This window comes from Lampetra fluviatilis, chromosome 31, assembly GCF_964198595.1.
Source record: "Lampetra fluviatilis chromosome 31, kcLamFluv1.1, whole genome shotgun sequence".
Classification (NCBI taxonomy): domain Eukaryota; kingdom Metazoa; phylum Chordata; class Hyperoartia; order Petromyzontiformes; family Petromyzontidae; genus Lampetra; species Lampetra fluviatilis.
Genome location: NC_136305.1, coordinates 1346261 through 1356232, shown reverse-complemented (window position 1 = coordinate 1356232; position 9972 = coordinate 1346261). Strand labels below are relative to the sequence as shown.

The following is a 9972-nucleotide window of genomic DNA, read 5'->3' as shown; positions in this document are numbered from 1 at the left end:
TCTGGCTGTGACTGTCCCACCTGATGACGGAGACTTGTGTTGCCTCCGAAACGTCGTGAATTTTATTTTTATTTTTGTTTTGTTTTATTTTACTTTCATTACTTTTAATGTTTTACCTACGTGACTTTACCGAAAAAACCTGAGAATATAATTACCAATCATCATCGGCCATGGTCAATCCACTGCTAGATGAAGGTCTCCTCCCTCAAGCTGTCTCACGCTCCTGAGATGTGAACGTCCACGCTGAAATTCCGTTGCTCCATCTCCATGCGGTGACCGTAATCTCGGGGCGTTCCATTCGTGGGCTAAGTAAGTTTATTGATGAACTTTAAGGACATAAATACAAACAAATGCTGGTAATATTTTTTTTCATATATGATACTGTATACTGTTAAATCCGCATAATTAATTTCCAAATAATTATTACTCTGAAAAACAACACTTTTACAACTTAAAAGCTACTTGCAACTCCCAGTTTGTACATGTGTGTGCATGCTCTGAGTGTTTTATATGTGGGTACAGATTCTGTTATCAGCACCCGAATATCTCCGTGTATTTTTAATTCTCAGGTCGCCCTTGGATGTATGTACAATGTGGAACTTCTTTCGCACCGCACGTAACCACTCGTGCTCATCGGAGGTACGGGAAGCATCGTGTTACGGGAATGTCGCCTCGTCTCTTGTCATCGTCATACTCCTGAACCAACATCCACAGATACCAGCCATGCGCTCTTCCCAAGGCGCCTCTAATGGCCAGCATGGAACAGTCGCCAAATACCTGTGAGCGTAGTGGGGCCTTCCGCTAGCATTGGCGTGAGCGAGCGATTGCGAGGCTGCACCTTTGCCCCTGTATCTAATGTTTTATATTTTTAAAAAACGGTATATAGTAATAAATACATTATTAGTAAGAGGTCGACGGGGCTTCGTCTGCTGACTATCTTATTTAGCGTCGGATCCCACGGGAGACAAAGCCTCTTGGATGGTGACTTGGGAAGAGTTTCAGCACGAGACTTCGAGGAGTGGAGAGGTTCGTCCTGAACCTGCCCTGTGAGTGAAAATGTTGGTGTCCAGATGTTATTGCAGTCATAAGCGTCGTGTTTTATTTTAGTGCCACGTGTCCGTTCTACAAACATTGTGAAACACAACGAGAAATTACATCGCTCCGTCACGAGAATGTGTAAGACATTCGCGTAAGACATCTCTGTAACAACCGATTTGTACCCGAGGGTACTGAATGTACAAAACACGAGTTTATGAATTTTCCAAAACACAATAATTGTATCGCATGCGCTTGGCTCGTCCTATCTCTAGCCCTAATTGTTGCAATAATTTATTTAAATAAACAGCGAGACTCGGCGGGGCTTTTATTTCTCCGCACAGTCCAGACGAGGCATGAGTCACACGGAGAGCGGCGGCGCAGTGCGCAGTCATAGAGTCGTCTTGTCTGGAGTCTAAATGACATCACACGGAACGCCCTTGCTGTCTCTTATCAGCGGCACGAGCCCTGATAAAAGCTTGCACTATCTCGACAAAATATGATATCAGCAGAAGTGACACTGTGGCCAGAGCGCTGGGTTCACAATTAGAAGGGTTTGCCAATTGAGTTGACTCAAAGCCCATCATCCTTATGGGGTCGATAAAGTAATTACTACTTTGTTGGTGGTTGTCCTTATGGGAGACACTGGCGCCATGGGAATGTAGAATATCCACCACTGGCTCAGTGATGGCAATTGGCTGCAATGGCTGAGATTTGTCAAGCCTCTTTGGATAAAATTAAATGTCAATGCGCTCTCATACAGTGAACTAACTTACCTTCGACAGAACTCGATAGAAACATGTTAAGAGTCTGGCCAATCTGCAAGGTATTGTTTGAGGATGTGGATTTACCACTGTAGTTATTCTGACCTAAGTGCGTTGATGAAAGCCCAGTCTGAAACGTCACCTACTTAAGGTCTTTGTTTATTGACGAATGTTTTCGTGTTTTTGTCATTTGTGGTCATGCACCCACTGTCAACGCAGTGCCACAAAATACTGCAATCTATGAACACCGGGTGAGTGAGTGGCCGTTAAAATCCATGCCAATTATTGCAATTCACCTCGCCGAGTTGAGATTGCAAACGCGCAGTGCACTGCAAATCATGTAAATGCTTGCGTTGGCACGAATATCTCTGTTCTGTGCCTCACCCTTAGACATTTAACCCCATAATGTGATGTTTACTGCCTTCCACCAGTACACGTTGTCTTTTTTTACAAGATTAACCCCAAAGCAAATACTGTATAGTCATTGTAATGTGCACGGTACTGTGCCGGTAAATAAGTGTTTACTCATCTGTGTGTGCGTTTGGGAGTGTAATTGTGGGGAGCCAACACCAGTGACGATTATCTGAAACGGTTCTGGGCCTCCCCTAGGTGGACCTAGCCTCAAATGAGTACCTGGTGCGGTGTGTAAACATCGCCACAAAGGCGGCCGGGCGTGGTGCTGGCCACCCACCCCATCGTGTGCCGTGCCGGCCTTCATAGGTGCTCGCTAACAACACTTGCCCCTACATCTTCTTGGTTGTTTCGACAGACCTGTTCTTCACCTGAGGACGGCTGCTTGCGTTGTGGCCGAAACGTCGTGAGAATTATTTTATGTTTAATTTTTATTATTTTATTATTTCCCTTCTACGTGACCAAGAAGATGAATCCCTGCAGTCACGAAAGCTTTAAATCGAAACTTGCCCCTACAGTCTGTTAAGGCTACACGGAGGGTCTTGTATTGTGATTGTTAGATTTTGAATGTCGCTTAACGGGAACGCGATGCATCTTGACTTAAAGCTTCGTGAGCGTCTACGTGACTTTACCGAAAGAACCAAAGAATATGAAACACGATGGTTACGAGTTATTTGTATGAGTTATTATTGGTGGCGAGGTGGTCTCACTGGTGAATGGTGAATCGAAACACCGGCACATGCTGCACACATTCAGGGAGGCGAGGGAAGGGGGCCGCGATTGCCAATCATCATGAGATTCACAGTCACCATCATCCAATCACCACCATCATCCCAGTTACCCTCATCAACATTTAGAGACGGCGTCTCCGCCTAAATCGTTCTCAGCTGCATCATTCATCATCACAAATTGGCACGTCTATCATCATGAAGCGCATTAACCTCACCTGTGTCCCGGTACGACACGCTAACGATACTATTGCCATTTAAAAAAGTAACGTAATTTCACGTTTAATACGGCGCAGCCGGATGAGCGTGCGTACACAATAGCGAGAGCCGTGTACAAGGCGGTGCGCTCATCTTCTCAGGTTTTTTCGGTAAAGTCACGTAGAAAGTAAAACAAATAAAAACAAAAATCACGACGTTTCGGAGGCAACACAAGTCTCCGTCATCAGGTGGGACCGTCACAGTCCCACCTGATGACGGAGACTTGTGTTGCCTCCGAAACGTCGTGATTTTTGTTTTTATTTGTTTTACTTTCTACGTGACTTTACCGAAAAAACCTGAGAAGATGATTCCTTGCAGTCACGAAAGCTTCAAATCTAGAATTAAGGCGGTGCGCATTGCTGAGGACGCAAGCCGACCGAGTGAGTGGTGGGGAGCGAGCGACGCAGAGACACCAATAATAATTCTTCTTCTGTGTTTAATGTTAATTCAGTGGGGTTCTCTCAGGCCCGCCCACTCGCGTGCAGCATAAATTGTGGCGTGTCCTGCAACTGCTGGCATAGCCTCATGACAAGAAGCAGCAGCAGCAGCCAAGAGCTAGGGCTCACACCTTCACAGACACACAATCCTCGGTCACCAATCCTTCCTTCCCTCCTTCCTCCATCATATCATCTTCCTTCCGTCGACTAAATATCCATTCCCTCGTTTTTTCTCTCTCTCTTCACCGCTACTGGCTGGAAGGGAAGTTGCGTTTGAGTTTGTGGGGGGAGGCTTGTTTCAGCTCTCTCTCTGTGCGTTCCTTGGGCTCTCTCTCTTCTGTTTTAAATTTTTTTTTTAAAGCTCGGCACACGGACCGGGGAGGGGTGGAGGGAGGGAGACGGACGGCTAAGGGCCCCACCACCACCGCCACCACTCCGACACGCCAAGTTCCAACTCGCGGAGTAGCCGTCTGGCTCTGGCCACTTTTTAACTTCACATCGTCACCATCCTCTTCGTTCGCATCGCCGCCTTCGTCTGCAGCGCCGGGTGATGCAACAGCGTACAAGGTCTGTATCGGGGTTCGTGCGCTTGTTTAGGGCGTTGGCGTTTAAAGAGCGTGCGAGTGTGTGAGTGTGTGGCGCGTGTCTGAGTGAGTGTACGTGTGAATGTGTGTCGCGTGTGTGAGTGTGTGTGTGTCGCGAGCAGTGACGCAGTGGTAGGCGCACTTTGCCATGCCACTCTTGCCACCCGAGTTCGAGTCCCGGCCGCTGCTCCGTCGCAGCGGTTGCCGCGTTTAGAACTTTAACTGGGAGACCGCTAGGTTGACTCGGCAGTTAAAACGAGTTGCCCGCCCACCGGTGCGGTGTGACATAATCAGGCGCCGGGGATACGAAGGCGGTCGGGGCGGGGTGCTGCTCGCCGCCACTGGCCTCTCGTGCGCGCTGTCCGCCTTAAGAGATGCTCTTGAGCACTTGGCCGCACGGTCCGCGTGAAGCTATACGGGGGATCTTTGTATTTGCATGCGTGCTCCTACTGTATTGTACAAACACGTGTGCGCAGTGCGGGAGAGGCTTTGCAGATGCAGCCGTGCGGCTCGAGCGGGGCGTTGCGCTTAGGTCCCTGCGACCCGAGTTGGATTCCTGGCGGGGGGATGCGCGCACGATACAATCTGCGGTGGAAAGTGGGAGCCGAAAGCGGTCTAGGTCGTCTTGGGCCATAAAAAAAAATCGATGCAGTGCTACAGTTCTTGATGCTGGCTGCGTGTTAATCGGCGGATTGAGTGCTGCTGCTGGGCGTGGTGGTGTGGCCACCGCCTCTGCTCCAGACTCGTTCGTGGGTGCGCGCAACGGCGGTCGCTCCGATGGTGGTGGGGTCCACCAGGCCAGCGAAGGGGCGATGAGCTGTGTGCCCAATGCAGGAGCAGCATGGTCGTGGCGCATGTACGGAGTGGTTTTTATTTCCTCCTAAAACATTTCCCGGGTCGCCGTTAGCCTCGGCGTGTGACCTGGCAGTCACGTCCATAGAGAGAGAGATCTACTGGATGTGCTGTGACCGGGAAAGCATCTGAACGGTCACAGACCCGGCCTAAATTAATCTCTGCATGTTATACACAAAGGTGATCGGTGGGTTCCATGTGCCACTGGTTCCCCAGTGGTCTAAATTAATTGTCGCGAGTCTTGTCCACTGATTGTCCTTGTCATTACGTACTCGGAAACGGAACGTGTTCCTAATGTTGGTGTCTGGCCAGGCTGTTATAAATGCGTGTCTTCGTGTAACATGGAGTGCGGTGCGTGAGGCGGTGGGTGCCAGTGTTGTGCACAGGCAAGTTGGTGTGGTGTGGGTGCGTGACGGCGCCTCCAACATCTCCAGTAGACCCACGTCGGACCCATTCACTTATTCAATATGCCCGCTTGCGAGACTCGTGGAGTTGGTGGTAGTTGTATACATCGCTGTGCTGAATGTGGTGACCGCTTTTACAAGTGCATTGCAGTCCGCCCAATGAATGCGCACATTATTCAGAGCGCGCTGCGTGTCCATTGCAGAGGGTCGCGTGTAAGTTTGGGTTTGAGTATACAGTGTTGCGTTGCATATCTTGACACTGTACAACACGTGGCATGTCATGAACGTGCAGTGGTCACCGTGTATGCGACTGCCCAATGCATCACCCGCTAAGAGCGAGTTGTTGATCCCCTTATTGTAGCCACAGCTGCCGCGTGCCACCCTTTTGCTTGACATGACCATTGCTGTCCCTATACAGCAGTGGTTATGCCCCACATTCAGGCGCCCTGGGATAAAAATTCCTCCAGCCCATATGATTACCAAGACCACCACCTCCTGCTTGCCCTCGCACCCACTGCCCTTGGCGGTTGGGTTCTTTAGCCGTAGGGAGATTCGAGGCGGCGCTCCTCCTTCACGGCAACCTCGACGGTGTTTCAGGCGACACCGCCACCGCCTGGGACGTGAGTGCTACGCTGCTGTGGTGGGCCCCCAGGTTGTGGAGGTCGGTCTCGTGTATGCTTAACTTCGTTCGCACCGTACCGAGCCAACCGTGCTAATCGGAGGTGTGGGGGAAGGACAACAAGCTCTTGGACAATGTTATTCTTAGTTTGATTATGAGTTTATCTTAAGTGTCCCCAGTTCGTTTTGTTCCTCCGTTGGCTCGTCCTGCCACCTGTTTATTGTTAATGTCTCCTTTGTCGTTCATGGCATTTTGCCAGTGAAAGGCCCCTTGAGTGAAAGTCGTCAATGGTCCTCTACACGCAACTTGGGACTTGCTGTGTGGCCTTGCACTAAGCTAATTCTACCGACGTCTGAAAATTGTGCAACTCGTCGGACAGAATGTGCGTGCAGGCTGCAAACAATGCTACCTGCAAACAATGCTACCAATACGACGCTCACAAGGTGCTTTCTAGACCCCAAATTGTGCGATAGGGATTCCTAATGTTGGCTCACGACTACCAACCTTGCCTTGCATGTCACGGTGTTACCGTATTGCTTGCACGACTCGGCACAGCCCTTGTCTTTTGGACTAACATCTCAACAGAGTCAAATATTGTGGCCACCTTTTGACACCGCTGTAAGCATGAGGGTGGCGAGAGAGCTGTATATACCGGTGTCGCCCTTGGTTGGAATTATTGGTGCAGAAGTCTATCCATTGGCTACGGCTGCTGCTGCCTTGTGCCTCGGCAGTGTTATGTTGACGAGCCCTCCCTGGTCACTGGGGACATGCTGTTCGGCACCGCTAATGGTTTGTACGTGCACGCCACACAGCGCAATGCTTTCTGGATCGTGTGCCACTGAGAGGTCGTGCCGGTCACGTCTCTCCCCACTGGCCTTGCGTTTTGGTGGAGGGAGTCGTCGGCGCTCTGAGAAAGTGACCCGTCAAGTTGCTCGTTTAAAAAAAAAAGACGTCCCGTCTCTGCGGAGCTCCCCACTTGGTTGTAAATGAAGGTCATGAATCAATGAAGGATGCCTTGGGGGGGGGGGGGGATCTATGAGCTAATCTTGGGCGCTCAGGGAGACGGCATGTTTTGTTGCCGACAAAACTATGTTGGGGTTTTTTTTATAGTACTGAAGTGTCCTTTAAACCGCACTTTCATTGGACAAGTATGCAAACTTTCACTTGGGTGCAATGCACCATTTAAACGTGGTTTATATTCCATTCTCAAAAGGCATTTAAACCAGGTGGGTGTTCCGAGTGACATAGATCTTTCAAGGGAAGCCTGGACTCAAGCAATCCCCCAGGTATGCCATATTTCTGGCTTAAAACGCGCTTTTAACTCTTGAAGCTGCGTCTCATCTGATAGCAGTGCAGTGACCGCTCACACGTTTGGAGTGAGTGGTTTCCGGAGCGCCGTATAAGCCGGAGAATGCGGTCGGTGTTGTGATTTTGAGATGAGGCCCTTGTCTGAAATTATTTTAATGTGATCCTGAATTTGCTTGCAAGATTGCATTTCAATGCTTCCTTACCAGGTAAAGAGAAACTAATTTGGTCCTAAACATTGGGGATACATTTATCTCTTGTTTTTACTATGGCCGGTAGAGTCCTGTGCACCAGGTTGAGTGCGACTTTTATAACTGGGGGAGGGACTCGATCTGTCGAGGAAGGTCTGGGGGGGTATGCTTGCAAATTCAAAATTGGGTACAACGAAACAAGTAATATTACAATTTTGAAACCCAAAAGATAACACATTGGTACTAAATGAGATGCGTAGTGGAAAATGTTAACACGACTAATACTGAATGTGAGAGCCGAGGTGAAGTTGACCATCAAAAGCATTTGGTTGTCAAAGGAAATATGGCTGCAAACAACAGCAACATTTACTTTATCCATTCGGTGCGATAAATGATCCGCAGCCAGGCAATGAGAGGCAATGTCTCTTCCCACTTGGGATCATGAAGTGGGGAATTTAGCTAGAAACTAAACATCGGTCTGACCGATTCTCGAGGCTTATGGCATTCCGGGGAAATCTGAGACGTGGATGAGCTTGCACGCAGATGTCTCCCGTCCAGATCTGACGTGAGGTGAGGGGGGATTGCAGACACCTCCCCATGTGACTACATTTTCAGCGTTTATTTGTTTAACGCTCCCTCCCCTCCCCTCCGCCGTTTTGGCCGCTAATCGGCGTTTGGATCTCAGTCTTGCACTGCCGTGACCTCGTGTGCGGCGGCGGCGCCGAAACTCGCCCCGTTCTGGCGGCTCGCCGGGCTGTGGTTGTGACTTGCTGCTGCTGCTGCAGGTGAACGAACGTTGGTGGTCGACGCAGGGCGACTTCAATGACCCGAAACGCGCAAGTGTGGGCGGTCTGGTCGTGCACTTTATTTGGGGATTGGTCATAATGGTGCCCCATTAACGGCGGCATGCGCCATTGACCAAAAAACGTGTTTTTTTTTTCAAAACCTGGATGGGAGTTCATCGAGGCAACACTACAAATGTTTCGAGGCAAACCTGGTTGTGACTTATTAATTTCAGCATACGACTGCACAAATTAAAATGATCCCAGGATTAAATAAAAATGCGTTTTTTGGCAACCAGATGATGAAATGTGTAAACAAAACTAATAAGATTTTACGAGTTTACCCAGTAGCAGCGTTTCCTGTACGTCATTCCTCATCACCCGCCTGTCGGTGCAGCTGTCTGTTTACCAATCGAACTCCAAATACAAATTTAGTAATTATTGGAGCCCCGTGCACGATGGCTGCAACTTCCCGTGTGACCGAGAGAGCGCTGATATTAAAAAAATTAACCCGTAAAAACAAAGTTTTTCACTATAAATCCTTTATATGCGTGGTATCGGTTTTATTTTATTATTCATTTTTGTTTTTCTTGAGTAAGAGTTTCATTTTTATCACATTTGTATTTTAAATTAAATATGAAAAAAAATTTTTCCTAAAAAGTGTAAAATTTTGGGAAAAAAATTTCACGAAAATAAATTGTCACGCACAACGAGTCTGTGCAAAATGTCAGCTCGATTGGATCACGGGAAATGGGTTAAAAAACAACCGAAAGATTTGCACGGTCGCAAGCAAGCGAACTTAATATAAAGGATTTAAAAAGAGATATTAAGCGAGTCGCACAAGTAACTTGCAGACCATTCGATAAACCTTGCCATTTTAATGAGCGTTCTCTATCATGCGTGTCGAAATCGGGCGCGTGCAGTATGTAACTGCTATTTGAATATGGAGAAATTGGTAAAATTTAAATGTACTGCGGGTGGGTGTTTGTGGCGCTTGTAAGCGCTGTGTGTGTGGGGGGGGTTCCCTGTTCTTGCGCTGCCCAGAAATCTTCTCTCCAAACCGGGGATGGTGGGTTTTGTCCTTCGTATTCTTAGGTTGTTTTTTTTTTCGGTAAAGTCACGTAGGTGACTTTACTTGATACAGCAAATCTAGTTGTGACGGTTCTACCTGATGACGGAGACTTGTGTGCCTCCGAAACGTCGTGGTTTTTTTATTTTACTATTATTAATTTGAATTTTTTACCTACGTGACTTTACCGAAAAACAACCCCTAAGAATATGAATCCTTGCAGTCACGAAAGCTTCAAATCTAGAATTTGTCCTTCGTGTCTGCCTGCAGAAGTTGTGTGGACGCTACTAATACAACCTGCATCGAAACACGGGGGGGTGGGGGGGGATGAAGAATGCACACTCGGACACTCGCAGTGGCACTGACGGGGCAGAGGAGCACACGGATTGGAGCCCGTTGCTCGGGCCGGAGGCGCCGTATTGGCACCGACGAGAGGCGAAGTTGTCGGGCTTGGGCAGGACACGCGGCGTCATTCGGAGGCTCTCGCCTTGGTGGCCTTGGTGGCGCGCCGGGTTTGATTGACGGCGAAACAA

At 48.7% G+C, this 9972-nt stretch overlaps 1 protein-coding gene across 6 annotated transcripts in view; it reads left to right on the top strand.

The window, feature by feature from the left end:
* The first annotated feature begins 3718 nt into the window (after positions 1–3718).
* The window catches only part of LOC144943417 (growth factor receptor-bound protein 10-like), an 87935-nt gene continuing 81681 nt past the window's right edge, over positions 3719–9972 (top strand). For all 6 annotated transcript variants that reach the window (XM_078870815.1, XM_078870814.1, XM_078870812.1 and 3 more), the window contains exon 1: positions 3719–4200. The gene's annotated coding sequence lies outside the window, so the exon portion shown is untranslated. The remainder of the gene's footprint in view (positions 4201–9972) is intronic.